Raw genomic sequence first — 11,590 nt, 5'->3', positions numbered from 1 at the left:
GTATGGGTTTTTGAAATGCGGTCCCTTTAAATACTTGTACCCCTCCAGACCCTCTTTCCCCTCCCACTTCCTTCCTACTTTACATGAAAACAAAGCTATTGTCTTTTTTTTGTTCAAGAATGTTCCTTGTTATTTTATATGCAAAATCTTTCTTAATCGATACAAATCAAAACAAAATCAAAACAAATCAAACAAACTCTATTACATTTCCAAGAATAAAACAACACATGCATTTCAAGTTACGTATTTTGCAAATAAAATGAATTTAGTAAATTGAATTCAGCATTATCCCAGTATGGCTGCCAGTGCTTACATTTTGGAAAGTCTTTGAAGTCAATTTATCCAAGTAAATAACTACTAATAAAACTTCAATTGGATATTATATTATGACTATATTTCATTAAAACAAAATAAGAGATACATCTGTACAATAAAAAAGACACAAACAGATCAATCATTCCAACTTGTATAAAACTCTTTCAGCCTTATCAGATCTCATCAGTATGAGGTATGACACTATTCAGACATTTGAAAGGAAAATGTCACTGGTTGCTATGGTTACATTGCATGCAGTCATTTTACCCTACTTGATGTTTAAACATAAGAGTTTGCACCATGTGATTTTACACTGGAATACATTCGGGAATGGTATAAAGAGGAAACACAGACTGATGATGAGTGAAGTGCCAGTAGAAAGCAAAAGAAGAGGTTTAATAGAAACCCAGTAGCCTTACAGCCGGCAGAAGACGATTCCCCTGTGTTCCAGATCTACCAAAAAAAACTCTTGTAACAACTCAGTTCGATTTTGCTAGCCTTCGTGAACATGAAATTAAATTATAAAAAAAAAGAAAGAAAAGAAACTAGACCAAAACATTTCCAATCTTCCAGAAATAAATAAATAAATATATAAATACATAAATAGGTAATTAATGATTATCATAATAAAATAATGCAAATAAAATACTTATGCCATTTTCTGTCTGATAAGTAAATGATTTATATTATGCCAATCATTTTTACCCCATCATTTTTTTTATTTGTTTCAGAGGCACCTAGAGCAGTGTCTCCGACTGTCAATGTATAAGGTCCGGAAACATGGGGTGGGGCCAAGCTGCAGGCTGTAAAATCCCATTTAAAAAGCTGTATAAGAGGCACCTATAGAAGTGCCTCAGTGACAGGGATGAGCTTTCTGCCCATATGAAAGCACGCCCCTGTCACTGAGGCAGATGTGATTGGGCATAAGATCATCTTACCTTGGGGAGGGGGATAGTGCTGATCTGCCGGATAAGCTGCATGGTCCGTCGCAGCTCCTGATATGCCGCCGCCCCGGTCACAGCTCTCCTCAGTCACACCTGCACTAGCCTGGGTTGCACATCCCCCGGGCCCCGCAGCCGCAGCTCCCCAGTCACACCTGCACTAGCCTGGGCCACACATCCCCCGGCCCAAAACACTGGCTCGCAGCTCCACTGGCAGTGCCTCACCAATCACTGTCCTCAATGCATGCCACTGAGCTGATGCAAATGCCCAGTGGTGGGGTTACCATTATGCTAATAGACATGTTCACATGTCGCCTGGGTGTGTCATGTATGATGGCATGAAATCCATGGCATATTGGTGCTCTATTACGGGACTGCGGCTGGTACTTTATCTCCGTCCCAATTATTTTCTCCAAGACTTAGTACATAGACCCCATACACCCCAGAATCTCTCTCCACTTTATCACTCTTTAAAGCTTAGTACAGTACATCTCCCCCTAGTGACTCAGGGGCAGATTTATTAAGCTTGGAGAAGAGATAAACTGGAGATAAAGCGGAGAATAGGTAAAAGGAGATAAAGCACCAGCCAATCAGCTCCCAACTGTCTTTTTCAAACACAGCTGATTGGCTGGTGCTTTATCTCCTTTTACCTTTTCTCCGCTTTATCTCCAGTTTATCTCTTCTCCAAGCTTAATAAATCTGGCCCTAAAGGCCCCCATACACTAGGGCGACTTGTCCTTAGGACAAGTCGCCCCCGACTTCCCCCTGAGCTTCCCCGGCTGCTCCCCGGGGGAGCTTGATTAGATTGGCACTTGATGTGCCATTTTTTACATGTGATAAATCGTCTCGATTTATCACATGTAAAAAACCCGGGGAGCAGGGGGGGGGGGGGGGGGCTAAGAGGTGGGAGCTGAGGGGGGCTGGGGACGCTGCGGGGGACACATCTGTGTCCCCCGCTGCTGGGGACGCTGCGGGGGACAGCGTCTGTGCGGCGAGAAGGTAGAGGGAGCAGGGGGGGCTGGAGACGCTGCGGGGGACACAGGCTGCATAGAGCCGGGCAGGGGGAGCCGGCCGGGAGCTGTCAGTAATGAATAAAAAAAAAAAGCCCATACAATGAATGGGCAGCCTGTGATTGGCTGCTGAGCGCTCTCTCAGCCAATTGCTGACTGGCTGAGAGAGCGCTCAGCCAATCACAGGCCGCCCATTCATTGTATGGGCTTTTTTTTTTTATTCATTACTGACAGCTCTCGGCCGGCTCCCCCTGCCCGGCTCTATGCAGCCTGTGTCCCCCGCAGCGTCTCCAGCCCCCCCTGCTCCCTCTACCTTCTCGCCGCACAGACGCTGTCCCCCGCAGCGTCCCCAGCAGCGGGGGACACAGATGTGTCCCCCGCAGCGTCCCCAGCCCCCCCTGCTCCCTCCACCGCCGCGCCGCCCCACTAGGTCCCAAGTCGGGTGGTCGGACGTGCAGCAGGTCCGACCACCCGACGCAGATCCGATGCGCACGGGACCGCGCATCGGATCTGAGGGGACATCAAAACTAGCCGATTTTGGTCCGATTTTGGCCAGATCAGTCGGATCTGGCCAAAATCGGACCAAAATCGGCTAGTGTATGGGGGCCTTAAGAGGGAAAGAGACCTCTGCTCGCAAGTGCCTAACCTGTCGTGGGGGTTTGGGTGGATGCAAATTTTCAATGGGGGGCAGAGTGGGGGGCAGAGTTGGATATTGCAGACACTGAAAAATTCACCCAGTAAATTGTCAGGAAAATACTGTAGCATTTGGAACTGGATGCTAAGGTGGAAATTTACTAAAATGCGAGTTCTATATCACATGGGATGTTGCTATGGACGACAAATCAGATACTATCTATTATCTTCTAGAACAGGACAGGCCAACCTGTGGCTCTCCAGATGTTGTGAAAACTACAAATCCCAGCATGCCTTGCCACAGTTTTAACACTCCCTTATAGCAAAACTGTGGCAAGGCATGATGGGATTTGTAGTTTGACAACATCTGGAGAGACACAGTTTGGCCAGGCCTGTTCTAGAAGGTACTAAATAGATAAAAAGTAGATGGTTGCCCATAGCAACATCCCATGTGAACCATAGCAACATCTCATGTGAAATAGAACTCCCGTCTTAGTAAATTTCCTGCTAGATGTCATGGCTGAATATTGCAGGAGGAACAACTAATGGAAAGATACCAACATAAGCAACATGGGATACAGCCTGCTTAATATGTGTATGCGGTGGCTCTGCTAGGCATGACAAATTATGCTTAAGGTGCATGCACTCTGATGGGGAAAATCACTGTTCTGAAAATTGCTCGGTGCATACACACACTGAGAGATTTTTGCATGTATAAGTTATTTTCCCGGGGGTTGAAGGCATTCCATAGCAGGATGCTTCTGAAAGCCGTCCATTCCGTGACTCATCTGCTGGTAATACTAGCAGAGGAGCGACGGTGGACGGCGATGATGCGGGAGCGCGCATCAACGCTCATTGCTCATCGCTGCCCTGTACACACTGGGCGGCTTCTGAGCTGAAAGCAGCTCAAACAACAAACTGAGCCGCTTTCAGCTCAAAATCGCCAGTGTGTACGGGCCTTTAGACATAATACTGGTACTTGTGGAGTATCACGGCTCCCACGACCTGCATCGTATGCAGATCGTATGCTAAAAATCGCATCGCATGCGATCAAATCGCATGCGATGCGATGCGATCGCACCCGATTTTGCACTGAAATGCATCAGAATGCATTGAAATGTGTATTAAACTTGTGAAATGCCCCCAAATGCCATTTTTCATAGTGCACCACCCCCACTATCAACGTCAACCCGAAGCATGGCGAGCGCAGCGAGCCCGCGAGGGGCGGCGGTACGCGTCCTACGACCTTTTCATACCCCCACTATCCACGTCGGCGCGGAGTTGAGAATAGAATAGTGTGGCGAGCGCAGCGAGCCACCGAGCCCGAAGCGTGGCGAGCGCAGCGAGCCCCGCGAGGGGACGCGGATACCTTCACAGCTATACGCGTCCCCTCGCGGGCTTCACAGGTATCCGCGTCTGCTCGCCACGCTTCGGGCTCGGTGGCTCGCTGCGCTCGCCACACTATTCTATTCTCAACTGCACGCCGACGTGGATAGTGGGGGTATGAAAAGGTCATAGGACGCGTACCGCCACCCCTCGCGTACCGCCGCCCCTCGCGGGCTCGCTGCACTCGCCACGCTTCGGGTTGACGTTGATAGTGGGGGTGGTGCACTATGAAAAATGGCATTTGGGGGCATTTCACTAGTTTAATACACATTTCAATGCATTCTGATGCATTTCAATGCAAAATCGGGTGCCATCGCATCGCATGCCATCGTATGGCATCCGATGCGATCGCATACGATTTTTGAGCAAATATGCTCAAAAATCGTAATCGGGTGCCATCGCATCGCATCATAAGCCATCGTATGGCATCCGATGCGATCGCATACGATTTTTGAGCAAAAATGCTCAAAAATCGGTAAAAATCGTATCGCATCGTATGCCACTACATATGGCATACGATGGCATACGATGGGAGCCGTGATACTCCACAGGTACCATAATATTAATAAGCACATACCACAGGGTTGCCGACTTTAAGAATCTCCTCTCCAGGAGAAGTAGCGGTTCTGGGGGCGGGGCTTGAGCGTTGCTTCATTAAGCCCCGCCCCAGGATGCAAAATAGCCGAATTCACGAATCTCTATGGAGGGGGCGGGGCTAAAATGATGTGATTGTGACATTTTAGCTCTGCCCCCTTCTCTGAGACCCGCGGATTGCGCCGTTTAAATGCCGACGTTGGGGGAAGATGGCCGCGATCAGGGGGGCACAGTGGGGGTCCCCCTGAATCCAGGAGGGTTGCCCACCTTTCCGGGGGGCTGGGAGGGGGACCCGATTTTCGGGAGACTCCCGGCCATTCCGGGAGGGTAGGCAACCCTGACATACCACTTGCTCATAGTAAATATCCATAGAGCACAATAGAGCAGTTTCAAATAAATACTTTGTGCGAATAGAGTAATATTGAACAAACCAATTCTCAGCAGTGGAATTATCCCGGTTTTATTCAAATTAAATTTCTACTAAGTAGCCAAATCTGAATTGTTTTGAAATATAATCATTGTTAGAAATAATTTCCTTTGAAGGGAACTGTTATTACTGATAAACGTTATTTTTTTTTATGATTGAGGGTTTTGTTGCAATGGAAAACAAAGTCTAGTATATGATCTTGGGTGAAATGAACAATAGATGAACATTGCTTTGTATTCAGTTAGAATCTAATGGCTTCATTTAATGGTAGTTATTACTTTGCTTCTGTGCAAGATCAATTCTTCATAAACCATTGTACAATTCTGTACAGTATCTCATCCCCCCCCCCCCCTGCTGTCTATGTACATGGTAAAAGGCTACTACTGATAAGGGGGTGATTCTAGTTCTCTCGCTATATAGCGAATTCGGCCCGTCCTGATGTTTTGGGGACTGTGCATGAGCATGGTCTATTATGCCTTTAGGAATGGGTTTGGTGACATGCATTGTCGCCGAGCCTTTCGCAAACATTGGGGCGGGGCGGGACGGGGGCAGACTGCGACGGGAATGGAAAATCGCAAAATCCTTGAATTTCTTCCATAGAGGTAAGGAGCAGTGTTAGCCCTTTTATTATATAGGATTAATACTAATTGTAGCTACAACATACAGGTGAGTTTGTGCAAATGAACATTTATCTGACATGCCCTGATGTTCGCAGCTTACAGAGAAAACCAGAATCTCCCCACATACAGATGTTGGCACAATGACATTGGAATTCCTTTTCAATATTGATCAATTATTAATTAATTTAATATTGCATCAGGCCCATTATCAAATGTGACATTGTATCAAACAGAAATATAATTATCTGGCCTGGAACAGCACCCTTCAGCCATGACCGCTACTGCTGAGACACATTTATTTATTTACAGTTTCTTATATAGCGCAGCAGATTCCGTTACAGTGTCTTATATAGCGCAGCAGATTCCGTTACAGTGTCTTATATAGCGCAGCAGATTCCGTTACAGCGTCTTATATAGCGCAGCAGATTCCGTTACAGTGTCTTATATAGCGCAGCAGATTCCGTTACATTTTCTTATATAGCGCAGCAGATACCAATACAGTGTCTTATATAGCGCAGCAGATTCCGTTACAGCGTCTTATATAGCGCAGCAGATTCCGTTACAGTGTCTTATATAGCGCAGCAGATTCCGTTACAGCGTCTTATATAGCGCAGCAGATTCCGTTACAGTTTCTTATATAGCGCAGCAGATACCGTTACAGTGTCTTATATAGCGCAGCAGATTCCGTTACAGCGTCTTAAATAGCGCAGCAGATTCCGTTACAGCGTCTTATATAGCGCAGCAGATTCCGTTACAGTGTCTTATATAGCGCAGCAGATTCCGTTACAGCGTCTTATATAGCGCAGCAGATTCCGTTACAGTGTCTTATATAGCGCAGCAGATTCCGTTACAGTTTCTTATATAGCGCAGCAGATACCGTTACAGTGTCTTATATAGCGCAGCAGATTCCGTTACAGCGTCTTATATAGCGCAGCAGATTCCGTTACAGTGTCTTATATAGCGCAGCAGATTCCGTTACAGCGTCTTATATAGCGCAGCAGATTCCGTTACAGTGTCTTATATAGCGCAGCAGATTCCGTTACAGTTTCTTATATAGCGCAGCAGATACCGTTACAGTGTCTTATATAGCGCAGCAGATTCCGTTACAGCGTCTTAAATAGCGCAGCAGATTCCGTTACAGCGTCTTATATAGCTTCAGGGAGACAGACAGGGTTAGGAGGGTGCGGGCAGGCGGCGGGGACCCCGGGTGACAGCCGGCAAGCCGGCGGTGACCCGGGGGAAGCGCTGGAAGCGTCGTCGGAAGGGGACGCGCGCACCTCTCGTGCGCGCGCGTCCCTTTCTCGCTATAGAGATGACGCTGGCGGGGGATGGCGGCTGGCTTTGCCATCGCCATCCCCTGCAAAGAAGGGACCTGCCCCATCTGTAGGTCAACAGTGTCTAGGTCGACAGTCAATATGTTATCCAAATATGCATTAGGTTAACATGGTCAAAAGTGGACCGAATAAAGGTAAAGAGTGCGTAAGTATAGTCCATACACAGTGAACAATTTAGTTAATGATATCATTCAGTGACATCATTCAGTGACATCACCATGCCCCCTGGTGAGCATGATGTCATTTACAATATATCAAGACTGAGACAACAGGTGGGGGGGTCACATCATTTACGATATCAGGGGAAATTTTGTAAGATTGGGGTTCTAGTTCAGATAGGATGTTGCTATGGGCAACCAATCAGATACTTATATTATATTCTAGAAAGTACTAAATAAATAAGAAGTAGATGCTAATTGCGAATCATTTCATCAACACTGTGCTAATAAAAAAATGGAAGAAAACAGGTGGTTTTTGACTGCACGTATTAACGCTCTGGTTTAATATTTAATAAATATATACATTTATAGAAAGTAGGGGGAGAATCTAGGTGCCCAATTGAAATTATACAATATATTTTATATAATATATAATGAATCTATACCTATATCGAGACGTTCCTCATATTAAAATGGTTATTTTAATCAAATAGAAGTATAAAAATATATGCACAAAATACATAAAAAAAATTCACATAAAAGCAAATATACATGAAACTGATATTGGCTGGGGTGGGGGGAGAAGAAGATGGGTGTGGGAAACAAAGGACAATTGGGTATATATATATAAAAAAAATACAAATACAAAATATATATTATTGGGTTTATATATATAAAACCAAAATAGGTACTTTTGGAAGTCCTTTTTCTCTAGTTAAAAGCTAGGAGGCAGAGCAACAGTCCCAAGGCTAAATAGCATGCAGGATTGGAGGATGGTCCCAACGCGTTTCATCCACTTATGGACTTCTTCAAGGGGAGCAGAGTAGTATGGAATGATGTTCAGTAGGGGTTTAAATACTGTGTTAGATCACATGGGGGTATGGTTAGCACCGGAAGCGGAAGTGTCCGTCCCGATTAGCTATTAGCTATAATAATATGCAAAGTCTCTCTTTAATAAATGTATATGTGTCCATTGATAGAGGATCTTCTTCTACTTGTAGTCGGGAGTGGAAACTTTATTTTGTAAACGGAGCCACCGTGACCCGATCGTCACTTCCTGATCGTCACTCGTGGCGGGAAGTGCGTCATCTGTCTATGGAACGCGGAAGTTATTTCAGCTGGAAAGCAAGTCTGTATGTGGAACTAGACCACCACTATCAACCCGAAACCGAAGCGTGGCGAGCCCGCAAGGGGCGGCAGTACGCGTCCTCTGACCTTTTCATACCCCCACTATCCACGTCAGCGTGGAGTTGATTTGAGATAGTGTGACGAGCACAGCGAGCCACCGAGCCGGAAGCGTGGCGAGCGGACGCGGAATACATGTAAAGTAATCCACGTCCCCTCGCGGGGCTCGCTGCGCTCGACACGCTTCGGGCTCGGTGGCTCGCCACACTATTTGGAATCAACTCCACGCCGATGTGGATAGTGGGGGTATGAAAAGGTCGGAGCTTCAGGTTGGCGTTGATAGTGGCGGTGGCCTTGACAATGGGGGTGCATTTAGCATGGTAAGATCGCATCTGACCGCATCGCATGCCGCTATATTTCATGCAATGCGATGTGCTGCAGTACGATCAACATCGTGGGCACCGTGATAATACACAAGTACCAAATGTTTCCATAGTTTAGAAAAGGAGTATGGACTATAAAGTACATACATGTGGAGTAAAATTTGTAGCTATGAGTGCTGTTAAGGATTAGAGTTTATTATTATTCCCACCATGGCCCTAACTGTGCGGAGTTTGTATATTCTCTCCATACTTGCGTGAATTTACTCCGGGTACTCCGGTTTCCTCCCACAATCCAAAAATATACTGGTTGGTTAATTGGCTTCCAACAAAAATTAACCCTAGAATGTTTGTATGTGCGTGTACATGTGGTAGGGAATATAGATTGTAAGCTCCACTGGGGCAGGGACTGATGTGAATGTTCTAATATTCTCTGTAAAGCGCTGCGGAATATGTATGCGCTATATAAGAAACTGTTAATAAATAAATAAATAAATATTATCCATGGTAATTTATCCATAACTCTCATTACTTCAGCTGCGAATAACATGGGGCATTTCAGATAAATGTAGAGATAAAATGATGTGGTTTTTACAATAAGCTGCATATGCAGATGATGGGATTTTCTGTCAGTCAGTGTTTTCTAAACTAATTTTCTGCCATTATTAGGATGAAAATTACATTTTGAAGCACAGTCCCAATTTTGTGTTATTTACCCCCATATTAGTTCTCTTTTGTACAGTATGTATTGTTAGGTGTAGAATCATCCATCGCCATGGTGACAAGGTACATCAGCGCATTCATTGTGGTGTATCTGCTTTTGTTAATGAAGGCATGAAGGATAGAAGAAAGTCATTATTGCAAAGGACGTATACAAAGTAACAGAAGCTTTATTGATCGTTCCTGTACAAGCAGTCCTGGTGCCAAGCGGGCAGCCCCGGCTAAGGCATCAGGACGGTGTCTATCCTCAAGGCATTTGGCTCAGTTAGCTCCTTACTTCAGTGTAATCATAGTATATTAGTATGCCCTCTGCATTATACAGAGATCTGGCTGGTCGCGAATGACACTGTAAATTGGCGTCACAAGCTACAAATGATTCATGTTAAGTAAAACAGCTGAATTTAGTTCAGAACGCTAATTGTTTTTTTAGGACATTATGTTTACTGCATATATATGTAGTGCATCCGGAAAGTATTCACATCGCTTTACTGTTTGTTATGTTACAGCCTTGTTCCAAAATGGAATAAATACATTTTTCCCAAAAAAATTCTACATACAATACCCCATGATGATGGGTTTGGGTCACTATGAAGATCAAACGATAAACGTTGACATGGCTAAGGTCAGAAGATCGGCACAAGCATTAGGTCGACAATGGGAAGGTCAACATGAGTTTTTCCAGTTTTTCATCCCGAATGTGGACGTAAGTCGACATGGACACCGTATCAGTGTACCGCGTCCCCTCGCATGGCTCGCTGCGCTCGGCACACTATTACATTGTCCCTTCACGCCTTACTGGATGGTAGGGTATGAAATACCGCCTGTTGGCTCATATTGGCTAAAAAAAAACCATGCCATAATGATAACGTGAAAAAAGTTTTTGGGAAATTTTACAAATCTGTTAATAATAAAAAACTGAGAAATCACATGTACATAAGTATTCTAAGCCTTTGCCATGAAGCTCAAAATAAAGGAACATGTGCATCTGTGAGAAAACGTGGACCGGACTTTAGGACATTGTATAGGTATACATCTGTGTTTAGCCGGATAGGTAATTCCATGTCTGGCATAAATATAGGGACACATGCTTTACATGGGCTGCGGAGGACCTGCGGCCTGTCGCTGTGTAGTGCGGAAGGGCGGCTGCAGTGAATGGGGTGCTGGCGGGCTTACTGCCTTGCCCTACCCTCTGTCAGAGTGGCCAGCCCGGGACAGTTGTACCCATAACACCCCCCTGTCGGCAGCCCTGCTGGAGATTGCCACTGATATAAAGCAGGGCTTGATTGCTTGCTTGAAGCTAAATAGTTAATATTGTTTTTAGTCTCTTGCTAAAGACGTGCATTTGTGCTCTACAATCGATGACGTCAAAGGAAACAACAAACTCAACCGTCAGGACGGAATTCACTGAATGTGAGCAGTGGGAATAGGCTGCAGTGAAATGGGAATGTTTATTTAGGGAACAGAGATACTGGGATGAGAGGTCGTACTTCACCCTGTCCCATATTACTAACAAGTTCCTGCCAAAATTATTTATATACAAATTATTGCTAAATTACAATCAAATGATCATAGCTTCTTAATTATACCTGACACTGGGAGTCTTCTACATATCGCTAAAGGTATTGGGTTCATATTAAACTCTTTCCCTGCATCTGCTGGTTGGTGTGCGCTGAGACACGGACACCGTACAAGACTTGTCTTTGGACCTCGATAAAGACCCCAGAATAGGGAGAGAAACCCGTTGGTCGATTGCACCATGGAACCTAGGAGCAAAGCCGTGATATTGCCAGGCAGGAGGCTAAGGACCTTATTCTGGTCCACATGCAAGACTGCGAAATTAGCAGATTTGTGCATGGATTAAACTCCGCCTGCATGAATGATGCCCCCCCCTCTCGCACGCCGAGTTCCCCCGCACGCTTGCGAATGGATGTTTAGCCTATACATCCA

This window comes from Crinia signifera, chromosome 4 (genome assembly GCF_055691185.1).
Source record: "Crinia signifera chromosome 4, ASM5569118v1, whole genome shotgun sequence".
NCBI lineage: Eukaryota > Metazoa > Chordata > Amphibia > Anura > Myobatrachidae > Crinia > Crinia signifera.
The sequence above is the reverse complement of the archived record's forward strand: the minus strand, read 5'-3'. Positions refer to the sequence as shown.